Source organism: Seriola lalandi, unplaced genomic scaffold (genome assembly GCF_002814215.2).
Source record: "Seriola lalandi dorsalis isolate HSWRI2012SDOR001 ecotype SW California unplaced genomic scaffold, Sedor1 jcf7180002054440, whole genome shotgun sequence".
NCBI classification, from domain to species: domain Eukaryota; kingdom Metazoa; phylum Chordata; class Actinopteri; order Carangiformes; family Carangidae; genus Seriola; species Seriola lalandi.
The window spans coordinates 51,385-66,626 of record NW_019524993.1 but is presented as its reverse complement, the minus strand read 5'-3'; the positions used below and the strand labels follow the sequence as shown (position 1 = coordinate 66,626).

Sequence of the window (15,242 nt, the reverse complement as noted above, 5' to 3'; positions counted from 1 at the left end):
AGCGTCTGTGCTTTTGGTACTTACTCCCTGACTGACTGAATGGATGAATGACAACTACCTTTACATGCCTTTGACTTCCCCCATTTCCCTGCTGTTATTTAATTTCAATTTTCGGAGCTCTCATTCCCTCTCGTGGAATCAGGTTCTTGGTGTGGGTGTAGTGAAACATCATCCCAAAGAAAGGGTTCATGGTTTTGATGAGAAAATATGCAAAACATCAAAGAGATGCCACGTGTGAGTAAATATGAAATTGTAAAAGAACATGTGATACTTAATGTTCAGCAAAATTATCCACAAAACTAAAGGAACCATGATTGGTTTCTTCCCATGGTAAAACAGACCAACAGATTAATGAGCAAGTGCTCACCTATTTTATAGAGCTTTTGATCAACAGGGCTGCTTCCTCCTCACTCAGTCTGTCTTTCAAAGAAGCAACTTTTTAAGAGCTAAATAAGATGTTTTTTTGGCAGTCAAGCTGTGCATTGGTCCAGTTGTTGATTCTTCCTGGCCCTTACATCAATGTTGTGATCAATGCCATTGATTGACTATGTGGTGAAGAGCAGATGTGGAGCCAGCTCAATATGCTTTGTCCTGTCCATCTCCTCTATCACTATTCCCCAGCTTCTTTGACTGCTTGGCAGATTAGGTGTCGTTTTTAGTGGACAGACTGGCAATTCTTTGCAAGTGTGAGGGTGTAAAGCTGTACCGCACCATCCAAACAGGCTGATCTAATACAGCTTCACATATATTTGTTCATGTTGTTTTATTGAGCTGTTTGCCTGGACACAAGTATGCTGAATCTGAGTGAACAGCTGAAGTCCAACCCAAAAACTGGGATGAAAATGGATAGTGACTGACAAAAACTGCACTGCCTTTGAACAGTGCATAACAGTTACATTGGGGAAATATTTAACACATTAAAGTGCTTCACAGACAATGTCAGCCTCCTGGTCAAACACACTCATGATGTTAAAAAAGTATGTAAACAGGCGACTTGGAGTGGGAATGCTGTGGTTGCTCCAGGCTTTGTCATCCACCTGAAATCATGCAGAGTTGGTGTTCTCAGGGGTCTGAGTAGTCAATGACCTGCACAGTTCACTCTGTGAAAACAAAAAAGACACTGCCAGGAGTGCATGTGGCATAAAGCAGCTCCATTCTGTGAGATATTGCTAATTGGTTTGAGAGATTGCTCTTTTTTTTTAATTTCACTTATGAGCTGCAGAAGTTACACAGTTCAGTGGAATCATGTAGCCAAATTACCATCAAACGTTATTCTATTTTTTTCTTAAATTATTATTAAACAGACACTATGGTTACAGTCTTCATCTCTGCTCAACACACACCATTAACAGTGAAAATCTTTTGTGTTGGCAGACGAACCATGTTACATATTAGATTATATCTTGAATATCTCTCTAGTGTTTTGTTCAGTAACACACACCAGTATGTCTTCATTCTTAACCTCTTGAACTCTGGTGTTCTACTTACTATGAAGTCAATATGTAAAAAACAATGTTCCACACTGGCTCACATTTATATGCTGCATGTCTGCTGATCTAGTATTTCATCTTGGCAATAACATTTTTGCATTACAAAATCTTTTACATCGTTCTTCTTTTGGTTCTAATGCATCAGAAGAAGAACCCAAGATGTTTCGTTCATCATTTTTACACAATTCTCCATAAATCTTTATTAGAGATGTAGGCCTATATATCAATTGTGGTATCTTCAATTTAAGTAACGTTCTGTTAACTTGAACAATGCCTTTCTGCAAAGCATGTGGACAACTCACTTGAAGGAACAGCTTTCAAAGCTTACAACTGCATTAATACACAATGCTAATGTAACAGAAGACTAAAAGCAACAAATTGTTCACAGTGATGGATCACACATCTCAAGCCAGTTTAATGTCTCTGCAAATTGGTTTAGTGTGGTGGTGTGCTGAAATGGATAATGGCTCTGTGGAAAGTAGGAAATCAATTTAAGTGTAAAAACTTGGTAGTATAGTGGTATATGCTTAGAAAGTTGGTCAGCAGTAACATAGAGAATACATAATGCTGCTGTATGATTGGTATACACCCTTTGGCACCAATGATCAATGTCCACATAGGCTGTGTTTAGATATAGTCCATGTTTTATACTCCACAATCTAAAGACGGGTGAATTTATCAGGAAAAAATCATTAGCTTAAAACTTCAGATTTTGAGAATTTATGTCATATCTTCTTCTTTCACTGGGTATGCAGCAGAGTATGTTATTTATCTTTTATTATTTCTCAAACAGGTTGTTTGAGGTCAAGGAGGACTCACAGTGACAAAGCAGAAGCCAGCTGGGACAAGGTTGACCCATAGTCAGAAAGATCAGCAGCAGCAGCCTGCTGCGAATAATAAAACTTCACAGTGGAAAGTTTTCTTGAGACCATACGCGTTCTGTAGTTGATGTTGTCTGATGCGCATAGCTTATTAGGAGGCTTTTATGAGAACGAGGATGAGCTCATGTTGTTTGAAATTTCAATAACCAGAAAACAGGGCTGCACAACCATAACATTCAGTGGTATAACAGGCAATATTTGAAAATCATCATATTTGAACCTCTTTCGATCATGTGTTACACTATCCTTCCTCTCAATCAGCTACAAAGTCAAACCTTTCAAAACAGAGATGGCTAAATCCTCCAAAATGTCATGTCTGTAAGTGAAGGAGCAGTACCATGAAATTAATACCTTTGATCTTCAGTGACTTGCAGTGAGGTTTACCATCCTGCCATCAAAGAGCCTTGCAAGTGAAAAATGTTTGAACTCATGGATATGTCATTGAAAAGACACACTTTCACTGTTGACAGATTATTCATACAGTAATGAGTAATATTTCTGCTTTTTGCATCAAGTGTAGTAAAATGAATATTGAGCCACCAGAGGATCTTACTGCAAAGAAAGAATACTTACAGAACACTACAACATCCCTAGTGTATATGGTAGGAAAATAGATTAAAGACTGTAAATGTTAAAGGAAAACTGACATTTTGGGAAATACGCTTTATTTGTGCAAAGATGATGGGACTGATATGAATTTCATCTCTGTGCAGCATTACAGTAATACCAAGGGCGTAGATTTGCATATGGACGATAGGGACATGTCCGTACCAATATTTTGGGAGGACAGTATTGTCCATACCAATATTTGAGTGAACTCGTTCACACTATGTTTGGAGCGCAGTTATATTTGATGCCCGTCGGCAGCCATGGGTACAGGCTATGGTATGCTCCGACTACCCCACCAAATCATCCTGCGTCATCCCAAAATTTAAAAAAATTACTAAGAAGTAGGGATATTCAGTGTTTTTTCCGACTATCAATATTTTGTTGTTTTTTTAACCATAATAAATAAATTTTGAAATGCCCTACTTTGGCTCTAATGCAATTGTCTGTCTTCGGCATAGACTGTAGTCAGCACTCTGTTTTCTGGAGGAGTGTCCCGCACACAGCACCATCTGATTGGTTAGACGTCACGAGTAATAGCCTATCACGCTGTCGGCTGCTGTGTCCACAGAGTATCAGATTAGAGGGGCTGCAGGTGAAGAACGGCGCTGCCTGTCGAAGGTAAGATAGCATACATCACTGAAGTTTTAATAAACATCACAATCCTCTACGCTGAAGTTACAAGAAAACCACACCCTGATGAATAAGTTCATGTGTTGATCCAAGACGCGCCGAGCTAAAGAGAGAGAGAGAGAGAGAGAAGCTAGCGCTAACTGCTAAGCTATAGTAACTAGCACGTCTGAATAGCATGTAAACAACAGCTTAATTAGTGAAAGTCGCTAATAGGAGCAGAGGACTGTGAGTACTGAAGCAGAACTAGTGTAAGTTTAAATGTACAGCAGGTAGTTAGTCACTGTGATGGATAAAACAATTGTGTTCGGACAGAGAAGCAATAAACGCTAGTAGTAAGGCAAACTCCAGAGACTGGAGACTAGACACTACACTGATGTCAGCACGTGAGCACGTGAACGGCCCCTAACTACTGTCACTGAGTGAAAATGCCCTCACATAAAAGTACAAAGTGACTCAGTTAAAATGTCTCTGAGTAAACATGTTACATTTTAAAAGGGGAGGGGTAAAACATGTTTATAGGGTGTTAACAATAATAATAATATATGATAAAAATAAAGAGCATCTTTTGGCTGCCGTGGTGAATCGGTTCACAGGTGAGGACAGCACCAAAATCAAGCAATTAGTTCCAGTCAGGCATTTTGCAGTCTGTGTATACAACTGATAATTACTAATATACACTCAGTTGTCAGTTTATTAGGAACATCTAGATGAAACTGATGTAGTCTAATACAACAGTCCTGCAGTAAATGCTCCTTCCTGAAGGTTATAATGTTCAGTTTTTATTAAACTTGTTTTAAATGTTGTTGATTCAACTGTCTGATCATTTTTTAGGATGTATGGAGATGTATCGCATTATACAGAGGTGGGAAAAAGCTTGATGCCATGACGAGAGTCCTTATGTGGTTATATGGTTGACAGCTTTAAAGAGTCCTCTTTGTTTCGGAGGGGTGGCTGGGTTGAGACTACCAATGTTGAGACTAAACCTATGCCCTTGAGTAAAACATGTTTACTCTAGTTTAGCCATGTATTTCAATCTCTCTGGACCATGGTTGGTATTAGATATGATATTCCTTAAACTGCTACACTGTTGCTTGCTGTGCTGTAATACCAAGTGCTGAAGTGGACACCACTTCATTTTCTGGAAAGTTAACCACAGGAACATGCTCCATTTTTTCCCAGAAAGGCATTTGAAAGAATTGCTGAATGGCAGATTGCAGTGAGTTACAGAAGCTGGTGGAACAGAGGTACACCTGGAGGTCGTTCTGACATTGGCTCTGTTGGTCTCTTCAGGTGGCATTGGTAAGCACACCCACGAAGCAGTCCTCTTTTCCTTTGTCCTCTTTATTTATCCAATGTACATATAAATTTGTGTGTGTGTGTCTGTATGTGTGGTCTGTAAAAGGAAATATAATTTGTACTTGCAATAGCTTGTTAGTTTGCCAGCTATCTTATGGGACTTACTACGATTGCAACAACACAGTAGAATTTTGCTCCCCCACTTTCTATTATGCTCCTCCACTTTCTATAATTACCAGGTCGTTAGAATTACAACAATTTGGGTCTTGTTTTTTTTTTTTTTTTTTTACTTGACTTGCATTTACATTTGCATGACATGTTGTGCCTTTCGGGTACAGGAGAGGGGGTAACTAGGGTAACTATATAATTGTAAAGGAAAACATTAGAAAAGAAAAGTCCTTGGAACTTTGGAACTCATTTTCTTCAATGCTGTGAACACTGTAGCCTCTGTGAAAGTAGGTAGAGTTTTCATCAGAGATACAACGCTGCACAGCAACTTCGAGAATTAGAGACTGAGTCACCCAGCCAAACACGGAAGATATGAAGGACAAGGCAGATTGCTAGAGGTCCTTGGGTGCCTACAAGTTTCCTAGGAAGCTGAGGGACTGCAGGCTGGAAAAGACTGCACTATAAAAAAAGAGAAGTAAAAGGCTGAAACTGCAAAACACTGAGAACAACAAAAGAAGGTGATGGCATTTGCCACAAAGCTGGAGGGACTGGACAAATACAGTCTCTGTTACTGAAAGACACCTGGACAAAGCTGGAGAGAGACAGGTGACCAAACCAAATCCCTGCAGAGAGGTGGAAGCACTTAAACATCATCTGAGAGATGTGACGTATATGTTCCAACATAAGGGCTGAACAATTAATCGCTTTTGCGATAATATAATATGATAAAATATGATTTTCTAACCGCAAAGGCTGCGATTACACTCTGTTCGCATGACATGCAAGCAAGAATAGAGCAAGTGGCTAAAAGGGGAGCAACAACTTGGCACACTACACTTTGACCTGTTGTACAATGGCCTCAGGCTCAACAGAACCTGGCACTGTGGAAACTTTAGTGTCTAGGAGGAGCAGTACGTCGGTTGTGTGGAACTATTTTCACTTTTAAAAAAAGAAGGTTGTCATACTGGAGCTTTATAAAAATACAAGCTGAGAGTCACAGCAGAGCTGAAAACAGCAGTGTTTTTCACTACTACAACTGACGTGGTGAAGCCATACAGCGGAGCCCTATCACAGTGTTATGATGCATTTCATTAATGAAGACTTCAACCTCAAGGCTCGCTACCTTCATACTGCCTACTTCCCAGACGACCACACAGTGGAAAACATTGCAGCCGGCCCAGGAGAGGGGCTTGCCAGCTCTCCATGAAGAGAACCATGTCTGCATAACGATGGACAATTTTATAGGCTTACATGGCTGTAAGTTAAACAAATCAGTCAATATACTACTGTGATTGAAGTAGTTGAATAAAAATATGTAATTCATATCAATTCATGCATCATCTAATTTCATCATGACATATAGGCTTGGCCTACAGGAAAGAACAGTTTATGTTTAATCTATCTAATATTGTGTTAGTCATAATATAGAATGATTTATTGCTTGTGCTTGTTGAATAATACAGAAGATAAGGAACTCTTAAATCGCAATTGCAATATTGGTTAAAAAAAAAAAAAAAAATTATAATTTGATTATTTTCCCAAATCGATGAACGTGTCATTAGATTAAGAAAAGACAGGACTGAGAGAATATTGAGAAAATGTGGAAACATAAGAGTTGGAAATATAAGCAAAAAGAAAGAGGTGGGGAATCTTTAAGGAACAAATCGCCAAGCTGCGACAGTAAAAAGTAAAGTAGAAGGCATTTTACAAAGAAAAATTAAAAATTTGAGTAAAATTTCTCATCCTGCCTGATCTCAAGTCAGTCCTCCTAAAACGTTTAGCTCAGCTCCGGGAAGGCCTGAAGGTCAGCATGTGTGAGTTACAAGTTACAGAACCACAAACTCCTCTCTGAAGTCATCCTCCTGACTACATTGAAGAAAGACTCAATGTGGAAAAAATATTGTGCAATTTCATGAACTTGAAGAAGAAAAATGAGTAGTAAAAGGGAAGAGTCTGGCAGCATTTCAAGCACATGAAAAAGCCAGACTGTCCTCACCAGTAAAATTACACCAAAGTGGCCTATACTTAACAGTGTGGAGTTGTTTTCTACACGACCATCTTTCAACAACTTTTAAGTATTTTTTCCCTCCAAAACCCAACCACTGGTTTAGAGATCAAAAAACATGTCGTAAGAATATATTTCTTTTAATATGAGTTGTTTTGGAACGTGACAAACAAAATACGCTATACAGTTCAGTGCACTATTTCCTTTAGAAATTAATGTAACAAATTAAAACAAACCTTCAAAATTAAAAATACAGGACTGGACCTGCACTCCCAACTTCACTGACACTGACTGACTATTTATTAATGTTTTATTCAGTTATTATTTGTTTGATTTGTTTCACTTGTTATATTATAAATAACTCATTGTACTGTAAATACAAGACTAAAACAAGCCTATTTTCAATTACAATAATTTGATAAACACATGAAATTCTTGTTTTCCTGCTATGAATGAAGCTCTCTGATTACAGTATGTCGGTAGTTATAAGTCCATTGTATAAAATACCGGATTGGGAAGTTGAAGCAATGACAGGAGAAATGTTGCGGAGTGGTGATAACACATCTTTTCCCACATATCATACTGCTTCTTTCCTTTGCTTTTGTGTTCTTCAGCTATTCAGGCCTAGGCTTAGTGTTAAAAGGCGAAGTGTGATTTGTCTCCAGCAGCTGAAAAATCCATCCCTGAAGTTCTCTCTATTATACTCCCTCCAGCACAAACAGACCTCCACCTACGCCTAGCCTCATATTGATGTGTCTGACATTTTAAAATGTTTGACTGACACTTCATCACAACTGCAGATTTTGTCTGAAGAGATTATGCCAATTTTTCAGGACACTGAGACGTGGAATATATTGTATTTGGACTAAGAGGTTTATTTAATGAAAATATACTGTTTATTCATTGACAAACTAATATTACTATCAGTTTAAGATGATTTATTATCAGAAGTTGTTATAATGCTTACACAGAAGCACCTTAGGACATCTCATTCAAAATCTGTCTTTGCATTTTCCATGGAGAGAACCTTTATTTCAAAACACTGACATATGGAAGAGAGGTGAGATGGAAGGGTGCACTCAGAGTGTATGGACATCTACAATCTACCAAAATATTTGCCCGACCTGAGCCTACCTGCTATGATTTAACCAAGCCATAAGAAACTTTTCTTTTTCTTTTTTTTTTTTGGCAAGTTTGGCACACTACCCTGAACAATAACTCTTTTTCGAGGAACAAAATTAATAGATAATTAATAGACATAGTAAAGACTATTTGGTTTTGCAGCTTCAATACAAAATCTGCCCCAGGTATATTAAAAGTAATGGTGCATTAGAGTGTAGTTTATTTTAGACAGTTACAGCGGAAAGCTTTGATGTATGCCTTTGATCATTACAACTGAGCCAAAGTTTAATCTTGTGAAGTCCTTGTGAAATCCTTTGATAGGGAAATAAAGGAAAATAAAGCACTAGGTATTTTCTATTAATCACTGCCACTGCTACAGCTGTGTTTTTTAAACTTGAATAAAGGAGTTGCCATGGGCTAAACACACTTTTCACAAGATTAATTTCTTAAGTTGTGTTTTAATGAAAATCAACATAAAGTACAACCTCCTTCTTGAACTAATCTGAATTCTGTACACTTACAGACACAATATAATATCCTGACATATTTTCTTTTCCCTTATGCAAATGCACAATTAATGATGCAGAAGTACACCTTTTACTTAAAAAATATGGCATATATCAAGCAAGTAGAAGTTTGTTGTCTAACAGTTTGAAAAGACAGTAAGCCAGGTTCATCCTTCATTGATGTTATGTAACTTTAAATTACAAGCTAAGTTAATGAAACTTTCCACAAGCCATATGTTATATGTCTTTTGTCTCATAATTAACAGTAATTTCACGTTTAAATTGGAAAATGATTGTGTTATGAAGGGAAATGTTTATAGGAGCCCTTGCAGTGAGACACTAATGTGTAACGTATCACGCACTAAAATATTGATCAGTTATCTATGTGAGTATTTTACGCCTGTATCAGACAAGACATAGTACAGAGATGACAGGAATGGAAGGGAGAGATAGGAATGTCATGCAACAAAGGCTCCTGGCTAGCCATGAACCAGAAATCCATTAATATGTTTTAACCCTCAGGCTGCCAGGGCATCCTACTTTTTTATGTAAGTGTATATACAGTTTGTAGGTCCCCATGTATATAATGATTAAAAATGTGTAATTAGTTGCACAGTTTAAAAAAACTATGGGTGTCAAATGGGTTCTGGTGAATGAAAGAAACCAAAAGAAAATTTGCTAGTTCTGCTTTTTATACACACAGACACACATTGATCAATATAGTAGCAGTTTTCTCACACTGTGGTGTGTGTGTGTGTGTGTGTGTGTGTGTTTTATTGAGTTTCACCATGGATACAGCAGATATTTCCAGTGGCTGTGAATCATTTTGTCAGCTAAATGAGTTGTCTGATAATTAGGGTTACTGCATCATCATGCAGCCATTGGTCAGTGGCTGACAACTCCATCTCTCACATTCCTGTCTCATTCCCATTGAAGTCTCTTTCCACTGTGACTTGTCGATCATTATTTTTTTCAAAACTGACTTAATGAGATTATTCTCTGAGAATTTTGAGATAATAATTTCACCAATTTAGAAAAAGTAATTTTTCTTCCATGAAAACTTTCTCAAAGAATAATCTTAAATCAGAAAAACGGGGAAACATTTATTTTCCTGTGAATGCATTACACTTCCATTTGATCAGTAATTTAGAAAGCTGACAACATCATGTTATTCAATACTGATCTGTTGATGCTTATTTTGAGCCTGTAGGAGCACACAGTTTTGTTTTTTTTTTTTTTCACCAATCATCAGCCATACTGCTTATCCGTTTAGAGTTGTGCGGGGGCTAGAGCCAATCCCACCTGACATTGGGCGAGGACAGGTTACATGTCTATCACAGGCTGACATATAGAGCTTAAAACAACTGTTCATGCCCAAATTCACACCAATTTCAAGTCACCAATTAACCTGCATGTCTTTGGATTGTGGGAGGAAGCTAAAGTACGAGGAGAACATGAACACAGAAAGGTTCAAACCCAGGACCTTGTTGTTGGGAGTTGACAGTGCTAACCATGTATTCTAGTAGTGAGCACTGGTAAGTGGGTGCATATAATTAGATTTTTTTGGTCGTGAAATTGTTGCACATTAGTTGAGTAAAATTGCGTCTCAAGTGGTGGTTTTTGCAAGAAGCCACTTAGCCTTCATATATACATATACTTGTCCTTCTACAAGCAAAAAGAGTTTCATTAACCTTTTAAAAAAACACCTTCAAATAGCAAAGTAAATTTACCAAGCTTTCAGTCAGGAAACACAATAAAAGCTAGAGCCACAGCTAAAATCATATACACATTTTCTTTCTAAAAGCAAATAATGACCCTGGTTGCACTCTTTCTGCTTTTCTGTCAAGAGGCAAAGAGCAAAGAAAAGCAATGCAGTGAGATATCTGAGAAATACATGATCAAAAAGATGATTTAGTTTGGTATTTATCTCAGTCTAATTGGACGTGGCATCTCTGGGCAGACTGCCTTCTGTCCTAAATGAGTCCAGCCCAGCTCTGCAAAAAGAAAAAAAACACATGACAAGATATTGAGCATTGACCTCAGTACAGCTTGGTAGAGCTACTCTCTACATCAATCTAATAATCACTGCCGTTTTAAAGTGCAAATAAGATTTTCTGTCCAATAGTTGGGTAACAAAACACAATATTCAATGTTCAGTTTAAATTACAAAAAACTCAATACTATCCCCTTTACACAGGATCTGTGGAGTAGTTTTTCCTGCCTAATTTACATGGAGAATTAGCCTGAAGAATGAAATGAGTGGGAGAGAACAGAGGACATTTTTGGTTGACAAGGCAGGACACTGTTTGAGAAAGCTTTTAACTCTTCATAATCTGTGTAACTAAAACTCTTAGTTTAAAGGTCCAATGTGTAAGATCTGGCCAGAATTTTAGTTGAAAATGTCCAAAAAATGAACGAACACTATCAATAGTATGTGAAGGAGCCACAGTGATGATGTCATGACCAAGACCGCCACCTATTGTATTTCAGAGATATCAACTGAAATGAGCATGCTAACCAACTAGCTGTGTCTCGGACCATGTTGTAATACCACTTTATGACGCTAGATGCTGTGATTCAGTGTAGCGTCTTGTCTGCCCTCAGTCCAACGAAGAACAGCTTCCTCCTGAGCCTGAAGTTACACTACAGCTCCTGACAAAATAAAAAAAAAAAAAGCAGCCGACTAGCTTCACAGAATTGCAGATGGCTAAAGCACATAGAAAGCGATCTTTATCTCCATCCCAAAGGAGCGCTCCGACAAGCTCTGGGTAAAGTGATGTGGTTTGATGCCGAGCTGCAACTTTTCTTTTAGACTGGTGATTAACATCTAATGTTGGTCTGTAGCAAAATGTATCATTAGTGCAAATGACAAACCGTTCTGACAAACACTTCAAGTGGCATAAATGTATGATTGATGATGCAGACAGACGTTTTAGTGATTTAGTAGAATTTAGCCTGTTCCTGCGGCTGTTGTCCAGCTAGATGCGTCAGTAACTTTTTTTACAAGTAAGACAAAGAGACTGTTTCATCCAGAGTTAGCAGGTTCAGGATCTACTGCCTAATACTGTATTTATTTTAGAATATTCATATCTATCCTTACTATTTATTATACACACACAACAGACCTAACATGTTTGAATATAAAGAAGGTGTATGATCTAAACTAATTGTCCTATCACATGTTTGTCTGTATGATGACCAGAATTCCAGTCCAGTCATGCCCAGTGAGGGAACAGCACCTGCCTTTTTTAATCACCATCAGCATCTTAATGGTCAAAAAGTTTGCCAGATCAAATTATGGCATATCAAGTTATTATATCAAATGACCAGATTCATACTCTAAGGCTTTGGAAATGTTGTTTAATTCGACATGCTATCAGCAGCTGTCCTCATTATAATCACGGTTGTAGATATGACATATGCTATCAGATTGTTATGCACAGTTGATATTAAAATAGAGATGCTTTTTGCTGGTTAGTAACTTCTTCAGGACTTTAGCATTCCAGGTATAACATAGTTGGTAACCTTTTTTTACTTCATGTACAGCTTTATCCCACTTTTTAGATATCTGTGGCCTGTTCAATGAGTTGATTCTCCCCCCATCTCTCTTGATGTTTCTTGGCATCTCATTTTTAGAACCATTTATTTATCAGTTAAAAATATTTGTAACTGGCAAAAGGGAGCCGTATTAATGAGTTACTATTATTTATAATTCGTAAAAGGGAGCCTTATTGTAAAGTGTAAAACACATCACCATTTATTAATGAGTTACAATAAGGTTCCCTGTTACCAGTTATAAATGGTAGTAACTCATAAGTAAGATTAATGAGTAGTAAGCATTAACTTGATCTTTCCAGATATAATTTGTTAATAATTGTTTATTTATGATTTATAAACAACCAAATTAAAAATCTAATTATAGACCACTTATAAATCCTTTATAAAGGTAGTCTTTTGACTGCTCAGTGCTCCAAATTATTTCATGCCTTAAAATTACCAGACATTTTTCTGATTTTCACACAGGCTTTAAAAATAAAACATGATGCCACTTACTGTATGTTTTGTATAGTTGCTCCTTTCCTTTTCTCCTCTCTAAAAAAATTAATCAGCACATGAATGTAAACCAACATACTTTTTCAAATTTCATATTCTTTTTGGCCACCACAGCTCTGATGAATCACAGGTGCTGGAAAAGTGGAAATGACAGTAAATGGAGGCGATCAAACAGAGCTGTCAAGTCTGTGACACATGGGACGCAGCAGCAGCCAAAAAATACATTTCTCGCTCTGTGCCAGTGTGCCCATACTGACGCCTCCATTTCAGAGGCGTGATGCCAACGTCCATGTTCACTATCACCACGGCTGCCACAGTATTGCTTCGTTAATGATTCATTAATGGATTCATTTTAGGAATATCAGCCTATATTTGTACATTACCTGTGCATTGCAAACATACAGCAGCTATATATAGTAGCCAGCAGATATACATCAGAATAAAACAGGAAAAGTATAGTTTGTTGGATTCCATGGCTGCATTTTGATTTCTTGTTTGACTTTTTGAGTTGTTCATGACTGAGTGAATTGACTTGGTATGTGTATGAATGGCAGCCTTGGTGAAAGCTACCTGAAGAGAAGCTGCTTCAGTTTTAGTTTTTGCCTCAGATTTGTTTGTCCTGTGTATTTTCACAAAAAATGTTTGGCTTTGAAAATAAAGTGTATTATATGTAAAATAGTAAAAATAAATAAATTAATCAATTAGTTAAATTAGTCGTTCCTATAGCTCTGTACATGGGAACTAAAGTTTACCTATGTTGTTGTGACACTGTGTCTTGTCAGCCAGGCTACTGATCAAATAATACTTTTGTATTATCACAGTAATCAAATTAGCTTAATTGTCTTTAGACCTAAATTGTAAATCTAGGCTGTATCTTTTTAGCAGTCGTCTTAAGATGACCTCAGATATTATCCCCAACTAAAGTAATGCTGATTAATGCTCTGATTAAGGTGCCTAGTCTATGTGAAACCTGAGGGCTTAATAAGACCTTCCTATCCAATTTTCAGTGGGTCACATATTTCTTTTGGGGTAGAAAAAAGAAAAAGAAAGGAGTACTGCCTCACTATCTATGATCTTCATTTTAATCTTGACAGTGATTAATTTCCCCCCAAATGCAAGCAATTTAGAACCACTGTTGTTTTTATTTAGCAATATTTATCTTGGACCCAGTGGCTTGCATAATTAAAACACTTACAAACAGTGATTTATTGTGCATGTATTGATACTTTAGAATCCATTTGCACCAACTTCTGAGTACACCACTTGATTTTGCAATGGACATTGGCAACCCTAACCCTATAATTATTATCAGAAGTATGTTGATGTCGTCCTTTTGAACTATCCTTATTATTTATGATGTGACTGTTATTGTTGGAGCTTTTGTTTCTGAAACTTTGGCTGTGCTGTCGCACTTCTTCGATCTATAGTTCATCATGCATATGTCTTAGATGTATCTTCAAAGGATAAAATGACCCAGAGAAATGTTTGTTGTAGCGAAGACTGTGAGTGCAAGGGTGATATTACAGGAGAAAAAAAAGGGGGGGGGCATCTAAAATGAATCAAACTCGGTTCCCCATGTAGTACAGGTTTGTACATATTTGCCTGCATATCTTTGAGAAAATTAAAAGGATAAATAATTTAAGAAGCATGATAGTGCTAAATGGGCCCAAACGTTCTCGTATTGCTTCTTTAATTCACCAGAATAAAGAAATAGCTATTCTGAAAGGTTCCCTTGGGACAGCTCAACTACTTTTCATGTTTTTTTCCTAAGGATACAGTGCTGTACACAAGGAAATTATAAACATCTGGGGAGAAGTATACACTTTTGTGAAACATATTATATGAATTTATGCGATCTCTATAAACAGTGAAATTAATTTCTTTACCAATGCTTCTTCTGGATGTAACAAAGGGGTCTCCCATATTTTACGACTCACCAGAGCTCAACAAACATACAACAGTCTGTTCTTTCAACAGATCAGACATAGAAATCTGTATTTGTGGTCTTGTGCAGCCTAAAAGTAATAGATAGTAGTTATAAAGGAATGGCAAAAAAAAAGCACAAAATCCAGTCATCAAGCACCAATGTAAATTAAAAGTAGAGTCAGCATTGGAGATGCTTGATATTGAACAGCAAAACAAGTATACCCCTCCCTTCAGTGCGCCTTTAGAAACCCCACCTCCCCAATTCATGGACACGCATTGCCAAAGCACCTACACAGAATATAGGGTATAGGATATATAGGAATAGCTCTGTGTGACTTGGTGCAAGCCACTTTATTTATTTCCCATTTACAGAGCCAAGGCTGTGTAGGGAATAAACACAGCACACACACAGGACAGACAACTAGCGACCATGATGAGATATGTACTGAATTTGATAAAAAAGTGTATTAGATTACAATCACTTTTCTACCTTTTAAGTAAAAAGTCTATCACACTGTATACAGTATGTAAGTGGCAACCACATGATAATGGGCCT

The 15,242-nt window shown here is 37.3% G+C and overlaps 1 long non-coding RNA gene across 1 annotated transcript; it reads left to right on the top strand.

Annotated features, from left to right (window-relative positions):
- Positions 1–3,551: 3,551 nt before the first annotated feature.
- LOC147818848 (uncharacterized) lies at positions 3,552–6,403 on the top strand. Its single transcript, XR_015437541.1, has 2 exons — positions 3,552–3,598; positions 4,790–6,403. It is a non-coding gene; the product is annotated as an uncharacterized LOC147818848 (long non-coding RNA).
- Positions 6,404–15,242: the final 8,839 nt, after the last annotated feature.